General features: G+C 39.1%; 1 long non-coding RNA gene across 1 annotated transcript in view; it reads right to left on the bottom strand.

Moving 5' to 3' along the window:
• Positions 1 to 4,205: 4,205 nt before the first annotated feature.
• The window catches only part of LOC125157650 (uncharacterized), a 30,457-nt gene continuing 24,661 nt past the window's right edge, over positions 4,206 to 10,001 (bottom strand). Inside the window, exon 3 of the long non-coding RNA XR_007149032.1 lies at positions 4,206 to 4,322. This is a non-coding gene — a long non-coding RNA (uncharacterized LOC125157650). The remainder of the gene's footprint in view (positions 4,323 to 10,001) is intronic.

The raw sequence follows: 10,001 nt of genomic DNA, 5'->3' as shown, positions 1-10,001 counted from the left end.
TAAAAAAAATTATTTTTACATTTATTTATTTTTGAGAGACGGAGAGAGACAAAGCTTGAGCAGGGGAGGAGCAGAGAGAGAGGGAGACACAGAATTGGAAGCAGGCTCCAGGCTCTGAGCGGTCAGCACAGAGCCCGACGCGGGGCTCAAACCCACAAACCGTTAGATCGTGACCTGAGCTGAAGTCGGACGCTCAACCGACTAAGCCACCCAGGCGCTCCAAACCATAGGAGATTCTTAAAGGCAGAGAACAAACTGAGGGTTCCTGGAGGGGAGGTGGGGGGGATGGGCTAAATGGGTGATGGGCATTAAGGAGGGCACTTGTGGGGATGAGTACTGGGTGTCATACGTAAGTGATGAATCACTTAATTTTACTCCTGAAAACAATGAAAAAAAAATGAAAAAAAAAATGAGGACTAAATTGATATTGTTATCTCTACACATACTCGGAACATTGTTTTTCAGAAGCAGGTCTTAAGACTTGAGACAGAAAAGTAATTTTGTTTGTTTTAAACAAAGTTTGTTGAATTAAAGAATGAATGTATACATTTATTAAAATCAGCCTACTATATTTTTAATGGGAGAAGATTCTGACAGTATCAAAGAAAGGCTTAGTTTCATATTAATTGTTTATTTCCAAATTAATCTGTTCCCTAAAAAACTAGAAATTATGAACGCCTAGATCATATAATCTAATTTTCAATTTGAATCAATGGAAATAAAAATGGCTTTTTCTCTTGAAAAAAAATTCTGTATTGTATACTTGAAATCTGCCAAGAGAGTAGATCTTAAATATTCTCAACACAAAAATAAAATGGTAACTAAGTGAGGTAATGGACGTGTCTTTTTTTTTTTTTCTTCAGAGAGAATGCAAGTGAGCGAGGGGCAGAGAGAGAGAGAATCCCAGGAGGGGCAAAGGGGAGGGAGAGAGAAAGAAAGAGAGGAACAGAGGGAGAGGACGAGAGAGAAAGAGAGAGAGAGAAGCGGGGCTCAAAGGAGGTGATGGATGTGTTAACAAACCTTATGATAATCATTTCAATATATACACACACACACACACATATACACATATATATACACATACAGACACACACATAAACATATATACAAATGTCAAATCACACCGCACAGCTTAAAATTCCACATTGTTATTTGTAAAATATATATCGATAAAGCTGGAAATGAAATATATTTGTGTCTTGGTGCAAAAAGAAAAAGAAACATTTGGATACATAAATTTTAAGTATAAAAAAACCTTTTACATTTCTAAAATTTTTTTTAATGTTTTTATTCATTTTTGAGACAGAGAGAGACAGAGAGAGACAGAGCATGAGCAGGGGACGGGCAGAGAGAGAGAGAGGAAGACGCAGAATCCGAAGCAGGCTCCGGGCTCTGAGCTGTCAACACAGAGCCCAACACGGGGCTCGAACTCAGACTGTGAGACCATGACCTGAACCAAAGTCGGACGCTCAACAGACCGAGCCACCCAGGCGCCCCAAAAACCTTTTACATTTCTAAATAATATTAAAATTAAAACTAAAACTGGGGAACAGACTTCACGGTAAAATAAATTTTTTTATTCAAACTGACAACCAATCTAGTCATTTACCAAGGATAAGTGCTATATTTCATTTATTTTATGTATGTATATATATAAGTATGTATGTATATATAGGCTTATAAATAGAGGCATTATTAAAGCCTAAAAAAAGATTCTGTAATTATTGAAAAAGTTTGGTCATTCTGGATGACAATGTAGCCTTCAGCTAACAAAGCTATAATTTGTTAATTGGGCAGTATTCCAATTGTTGGAATGTAATCAACCATCCCAGTCACAGTATTAAAGGCAAAGCTTTAAATGCACTGAATAACCTAAGAGTGAATGTTAAAAATCAAAGCAAGTTAAAGGTATTCATCAAGTCTGAGAATTTTTTCTGTGGTTCCCTTAAGTCCGCTATGCAGCTGGTTGGGCTGGAATGTTAATGAACATGACCATTACCAACATTTATATTACCGACCTTTTCAATGTGGTACTCGTGAGAAATGGAAACACCAAAGTTCAAGTTTTGAAACTGCTTTTGAATGTGTCTGGAAATTCAGCCATAGCAGAAGGACTACTTAGTACCTAAGGACTCATCATTCTGTTCCCCTTTTAAGAGCCACCCAGCAAAGGAAATTCTTGAGTATTTCTGTCAGAATAAAAACTATTGCCTCAACACCCAAGGCCATTGAGCTTCTCCAGCTACTTTCACTAAAGGTTCGCCGTTCTTCCTGTTCTATAGAGAAGACTGTCCAGGAAACAAGAGCTTTAGTTTATCCTCATGATGTAGATGTGAAGGAAAAAGATGCCACAGTAACAAAATTCTGGTTAGGCGTATGTTTCCAAAGAGTAATGCAGTATGGCGCTGAACACACATTATAAATTTCTTCTTTTCTATCTTTCTTGTGAAGGAATTCTTTCGGCAGCTGAATTTAAACAGTAAACGTCATGTCTCATCAACACAGCTAAAACTTGGCATGCTCGTCAAGTTTATGGACCATTTTACTGATACCAAATGAATATTAGAACCTGTACTAAAAACATATATTTCTTTTATTTTGCCGTCTACATTGAGATATCGTAGTTACTTCCTCTACATGAAGTGACAGTGACCTTTTTACACAGAAGCTACGCTTTTACCATTCAAAGTGATCCAAGACCACATTAGCATGTCATGACTTCGTTGGTTTAGAACTGTCATAGGAATGACAACATTCTTCTAGTAACGATGAGATCCTGAGCGCTCGGGCTCAACTGCCATTCCAGGCACAGAGCATTCCAAAATCCAATTGTCTGCACTAGTCCATGCAAAATGTAAACTTGAGGAGAAGGCGCTTCCTGGGACTCTCCCACTGGCACACAATGTGCCAGTATGTAAAGACATTATGAATAAAATGCTGAGTATAATCCAAACGTCCATCGATAGACAACTGAGTACATCACTTATCCAGTCTTTGAAAAGATGAAGGTCTGGATGTGGTAATGGGGAAAAATATCCATGAAATATTATTTTTTAAACACACATTGTAGAAGAGTATGCTTGCTCTGATCCTATGTATATGTTTTAAGTGAAAAGTACATTAATATACATTAACATTTCTGGAATGGTCCACAAACTCCAGTAGGACTCGAGAGTGGAGAAATGACTTTTCTATGTAAACCCTCTTTTACTGCTTGGGTTTTTCATTAGGAGAATATATTTCATCACTTTGTAGTAAAAATATTTTTCTAGTACAAATATTTTTTAATTAACATTTCCAAACTCTTTTAGATAATAAATGGCAGACTTAGAGGGGCGCCTGGGTGGCTCCGCCAGTTAAGCGTCCGACTTCGACTTCGGTCATGATCTCACAGTTCGTGGGTTTGAGCCCCACCTCAGGCTCTGTGCTGACAGCTCGGAAGCTGGGGCCTGCTGTGGATTCTGTGTCTCCTCTCTCTGCCCCTCCCCTACTCACTCTCCCTCAAAAATAAATATACATTAAAAATGTAAATAATAAATAACTAAACGAATGAATGCAAAAAGAAATGGCAGAGTTGGTAGGTAAGTCTGTGCCTTCAGAATCCACATACACTGATCTTTCCCCTGTTACACGGGTAAGTAAAGTAAACACTATCAATAAGCAGAATGACCTTGCCAGTTGACATCCATTCAGGACATGTTGTAATGGACAATTTCAGTTTTCAAATGAATGGGTACTAAATTTTCAACTCTCCAGGCTAGGTTTAACTTATTATATACATTAAGAGATAAACAATAAAAGAATGGTTACTATAACTGTCTCATATACTGAGTGAATGTCCATGTTTTTAAAGCTCACAGATGTTTACAAAACGGAGTTACTTTTCTATCATACAGATTTTTTCTGTATGAGTCATGGACTCATGACTTTTTTCACCAGTGTTTTATTCGAACATCAAATAAAACTTTTCTATCATACAGATTTTTTCTGTATGAGTCAAGGACTCATGACTTTTTTCACCAGTGTTTTATTCGAACATCGGTGTGCCCATGAGGCCCTCTTCACCTCCTGTTCTTTAGCTTTATTTCTAATTGAGAGTACTGCAAAAGCCATAAACATGTGAACCTTGACAGGATGCTGTTCCCACAAGAAATCGCCTGAATGCTTCTCTCCAACCAAACAATAGTCACCCACCGGGGCAGGAGGACTGCGGAGTAGAATGGCCAGGGAGAGGTAATTCAGCACTCCCCGCCTCGCATGAAAGAGCGACGAATGCGAGCAAACGTGCTGTGTTTGAGGTCATCTCCACTGCCTTGCTGGCCCTGCGCACGAAATAAAAAAGAGGTTTGGCTCAAACCAACGGATGCTGCCAGGTTTCCTTTCCACACCTTATCATCTTAAACAGCAGTTGACTCTTTGACGTTTGTAAGAGAAGAGAAGAACAAAGCGGAGGAAATTGTTGAAATTACTTTCAGGCTGTGTTTTGTTTTTTCCTTCATTTGCTTGCTGTCCCCCTTCCAAGGACAGTGTCGCTTCCTAACGTGAAACCAAGAGAGATAATAACACCTCAACAGTGACTGTCATCCAAAAGAATGGGCTAATTTCATATCTGTGGAGTGTATCTTTAACTGTGAGTGGGAATGCGTAGATTACAGGATTTTTTTTCCATTTTTTACAGGGAGAGGGAATAATTAGTTTGCTTTTATGAAATAAATTGCTTGTGTTTACAGAATAAAAACTTCAACACATAATAGTGAAATGCTATAAAATTAGCTCCATTTCTATGCATTCTGAATGTTTTCATTTTCAATGGATCTCATTTTTGCCTATTAAGAAATATTGTTGTACGTGGGGATTTATTACATAATTATGATTTTCTGAGAAATGTCACTGCAATGAGATCATTCCAAACTTTGTTTCTCCTTCAGCTGTAAGATTTTGTTTTATTTTCCTCTTGATTAAGAAATCAGCAGGTTACCCAAATCAAACATTCATTATAGCCCATTCAAATTCATTCATACAGCTCACAATTTGCTCCATTAATATCTCATTTAGGGAAATATATAGAATACAAGTGTCTGTGTGTGACAATGCTGTCACCCACCACGTTGCCCAATACATCCAAAGATGCTCCATTAGACAGGGTTTCCTTTAATCATGATGGATCCCGTGGGACCCACTTACCAAGTACTTAAACCATTCACTCTTTCATTCCCAAAATCCAAAGGTATCTAAATGTTCACGGCCTTTCTCGGGAACACGATGTCCTCATGAGATTACTTCGGTCTCTTAGTCCTCTTCACACAGTACTGGCAATGTAGAAATGCAAGATGCCCAAACATTCAGGCATGAAAGCCTGCCTATTTGAGCCACAAGCCAGTCAATTCAATTAATTCCATTCACATCGCTTCAGTGACACCTCCCTGCAAAATGCTGAAAGCCTCAATAGAAAGCCCCAACATTAGACATTAAAATACATCTTAAAGAAATACTCGAGTCAAAACTGAAGACACTTTAGTTCGATTCAGACTCCTACTATCCTTCTTCATGCCTCATCATTAATTCAAGCTGCTAGAATCATCCTAAATGGTACGTTCTCCAGCTCTCCCCTCCTTTCCCTTTCTTTAAAAAAAAAAAAATTAATGTTTATTTTAGAGAGAGAGAGACAGAGAGAGAGAACGAGCAGGGGAGGGGCAGAGAGAGGGAGACACAGAATCGGAAGCAGGCTCCAGGCTCCAAGCTGTCAGCACAGAGCCCAACGCGGGGCTCGAACCCACAAACTGTGAGATCGTGACCTGAGCCGAAGTCGGACGCTTCACTGACTGAGCCACCCAGGCGCCCCTCCTCCTTTCCCTTTCTATTACTACTCCTACCGCACCCTTATTAATATCCTCTCTTCAGAAATATGGCAATTATTTTAACTACGTTTCCCAAGCTTGCTCCTCTGGAACACTGGGTTCCATGAAATAAATGACATTCAAAAGAAGTTCCACTTGAGAAACTTGGGCTTAAATGTTTATGTTTTTTTCACTGCCGTATTTCTGAGAGCCTTGAAATTGCTAATTTTATTGACTAGCTAACCTATGTTCCAGGCTTTCTGCTAGATCTTACGTTTCTCCTCCTGACGACTGCGTTGTTGTTACTGTTTTACAGATCACACAGCTAGTAAGCGGTGAAGCCAGGATTTGATTCTAGCTTTCTCACTCCAAAATCCCTGCTCTTTTCATATTTCCCTCTTTGGCCTGAGACATCATACCATTTCCTTAAAAGTCGCCCTGTATTCATTAGCTACATGTTTCTTTCTCTTAATAAAAAGTGAGCATCTTGATATTTTTAATAGAGAGAAAATTAATTTTGCTTTCTGATGGAGTTAATATGGGAGAGGTTAATGGCGTACATCTTTGCGTCAGATGATATTATTGAAATTTGGTTTCTGCAAGTCACTAGCTACATAACAAAGGTAAGTCCTTAGTCACTTAAAACTTAGTTCTTCCTCTGTACAATGGGTGAAATATTTATTTCGGGAAGATATTTGTGAGGCTTAAATGTAATTATGTACGTAAAGTGCTTAGAGCACTTGGACACATAATCAGTATTCGATTATAATATTATCATTAATAAATAATGATAACATCATGATGTCCCTAAGACTCACTTGCCTGGGTTTCTTAATCAAAACTGGATTGCCTATTCTTTTTTTTTTTAATTTTTTTTTAATGTTTATTTATTTTTGAGACAGAGAGAGACAAAGCATGAGCAGGGAAGGGGCAGAGAGAGAGGGAGACACAGAATCTGAAACAGGCTCCAGGCTCCGAGCCGTCAGCACAGAGCCCGACGCGGGGCTCGAACTCACGAACTGTGAGATCATGACCTGAGCCGAAGTCGGACGCTTCACCGACGGAGCCACCCAGGCGCCCCGGGATTGTCTAATTCAGTTAGCTTTTATTTGAAATTTTTAGAACAAATTGACAAATGGTTTCTAATGCTATTAAAAGAGAACAATTTAAATAAATAATACATTAAATACTCAACTTTGATCCTAAATTTAGAATTGCAATTTGTCCAGCCTATCCTTCAAGTTTCTGAACCGAAAGCTATTTTAGTTTTGCAACGAAGTAGCCCCTAAACAGGAAGATTTAACTTTCGATGTGGATCTTACTATTTGAGATGATCTAGCACAGGGTACCTACCAGCTTGGTCTTATTAAATTAAGACATTCAGGATGTTGACTTTCCTTCCTGTAAACGTTTTTATTTGAAAACTGCAAAACGATCTGATTTTCCATATCTTACTATCAATTTTAAAAGAGATTTTGAAAAAATATGCAATTTTGAAAATGAAAATTTATAAAATTATTAAGTACATTGAAGAGAATGCCATTGACTTTTTGAGATCTATTTAATAACCAATTTTAACAAAACCACGTCAAATTGAGCCTCACTTATCCCGAATTTATAACCCTCTGAAACAAAGACCAGAATAAAGTTTTTAAAATATCCTCATGGGGCGCCTGGGTGGCGCAGTCGGTTAAGCGTCCGACTTCAGCCAAGTCATGATCTCGCGGTCCGTGAGTTCGAGCCCCGCGTCGGGCTCTGGGCTGATGGCTCACAGCCTGGAGCCTGTTTCCGATTCTGTGTCTCCCTCTCTCTCTGCCCCTCCCCCCGTTCATGCTCTGTCTCTCTCTGTCCCAAAAATAAATAAACGTTGAAAAAAAAAAATTAAAAAAAAATAAATAAATAAAATATCCTCATGAGGGGCACCTGGGTGGCTCAGTCGGTTGAGCGTCCGACTTCAGCTCAGGTCACGATCTCGCGGTCCGCGAGTTCGAGCCCCACGTCGGGCTCTGGGCTGCTGGCTCGGAGCCTGGAGCCTGCTTCCGATTCTGTGTCTCCCTCTCTTTCTGCCCCTATCCCGCTCATGCTCTCTCTGTCGGTCTCTCAAAAATAAATAAACATTAAACAAATTTTTTTATTAAATAAAATAACCTCCTGAGGGGATGCCTGGCTGGCTGGTCAGTCAGTGGAGCATTCAATTCCTGATCTCAGGGTTGGGAGTTTGAGCCCCACCCACATTGGGTGTAAAGATTACTTAAAAATAAAAGTAAAAAAGTAACCTCATGAGGATTCACTGTTATTTGGTGTGTGCTTTTCAATGTAGTAATAATCAGAACAGCAGATCTTAGGGTGTAATATAAACCAGGAACTGCTCTAACTGCTATACATAGATGAACTGAATCTTCAAAAACATCTTACAAGGTGGATACTAGTGTTACCCCCACTTTACATATGAACCGACTGAAGGAAAGAAAGATTGTCAGTTACCCAAAGCCCTAAAACTCATAACCGCAGAACCCGGCTCTTTTAATCCAGACGAGCTAGCTCCAGTCTCTGTACGTTTATCTGCTGCACACTGACTGATTTATTCTCAGAGTTTTGCAGAAAGTAAACCTACTTACAATGTTTTATACCTTGAAATTGGTCTAACCCAGAATGCAACTTTCCAGTTGGTCCCAATATTTTACTACTCAATGTTCATTCATTTGTATTTAAAGAACACGATTCTTTGGTCTACATTCCGAAGAACCTCATCAGAGATACTGCTGACACTTTTATGGACACGAGTCCCGATATTTATTTAGCTTATCGCAGTTCCAATTTTTATCAAGAATCTTCTGGAGACGAGCATAAAACAGTATGTGTCCAATGCCAATACATGTTTTAAGATTGGAGCAACCTGTTTTCTCTAAAGCCACCTGGAAAGATACATCTTGTCTCTTATCATGAGAAAAGTAGCTTATTGTTTGCAAGAGCTCCAAGCAATAGTAAAGTCCAGAAGCTGAGAGTTGAAATAAACAAGGCAAAATATTGGCAAGGAAGAATTTGTATCTGCAAGTTCTGAGTTGACCATTTTACTTTCATAGTATATTTTGGACCGAACATAGATATACGTGACTTGATATTATTAGTTTTCTCAGAAACACTCACACCCATTTTCCAAAATGCAACCATACTTTATTCTCTTCTTCCTTGGAATCAAAAATCTTGATCTTTCTTTAACTGGATCCTAGGGAAGCATTTATCAAAGAGTGTTTAAAGGGATATTGATAAGTATTCAGGGCAGAAAAGTGTTTTGTAGTCAAATAAGTTTTGGAGAAACTAGGTTAAATGAAGTTAACCAGGCTTATGTACTGCAGGATTTGCCGCCATCAGATACTAATACCTAACAACCCCCAGAGTGCTACAAACTCATTTTCGAGTGGAGATGCACCAAGAAGGATTCTTGGAAATATATTTTCCAAAGTTCTACACTGAGAAATCTAGGATAAAGACCAGGATCCCATATTTGGTGTGGGAGTGGGGTCCTTCCTTTTTGAAGCAAAGCTAGGCTTTAGCACCATCACATAAGGGAAACACAACTGCTTCATAGCCTAAGGCATACTGACACCACCTCCCCCCAATTTTACATATACTGTGATAAACACAATGGCCCTCCCAAAGATGTCTTAATCCCCAAAACCTTTGAATATGCTAACTTAGATAGCAAAAAAGACTTTGCAGATATGATTAAGTTCAAGATCTTGCGATAAGATTATCCTGGCTATCAGGTTGGATCTAATGTAACCACAGGGTCCTCATAAGTAGAAGCAGGAGAGTCAAAGCCAGAGAGAGATTTAAAGATGCCACGCTTCCGTCTTTGATGATGGAGGAAGGAGCCATGAACCAAGGATCATAGGCAGCCTGTTAGAGCCTGGAAAGGGCAAAGGAATGGATTTCCTCTTAGAGCCTCCAGAAGGAACACATCTTGCGGATTCCTTTCTTTTAGCTCAGTAAGATACGTTTTGGACTCTGACCCCCGGAACTATGGGACAATAAATGTGTATTGTCCTAAGCCACTACGCTCGTGGTAATATGCCACAACGGCAAGAGAAAATGAATGTATATACTGATGTAACTGCATTCCACACCTTTTAGCCACGGGAAGCCAAATTATTGTTTTGATAT

This window comes from Prionailurus viverrinus, chromosome X, assembly GCF_022837055.1.
Source record: "Prionailurus viverrinus isolate Anna chromosome X, UM_Priviv_1.0, whole genome shotgun sequence".
Classification (NCBI taxonomy): Eukaryota; Metazoa; Chordata; class Mammalia; order Carnivora; family Felidae; genus Prionailurus; species Prionailurus viverrinus.
Note: the sequence above shows the minus strand (reverse complement) of the source record. Positions and strands in the feature narration are given on the sequence as shown.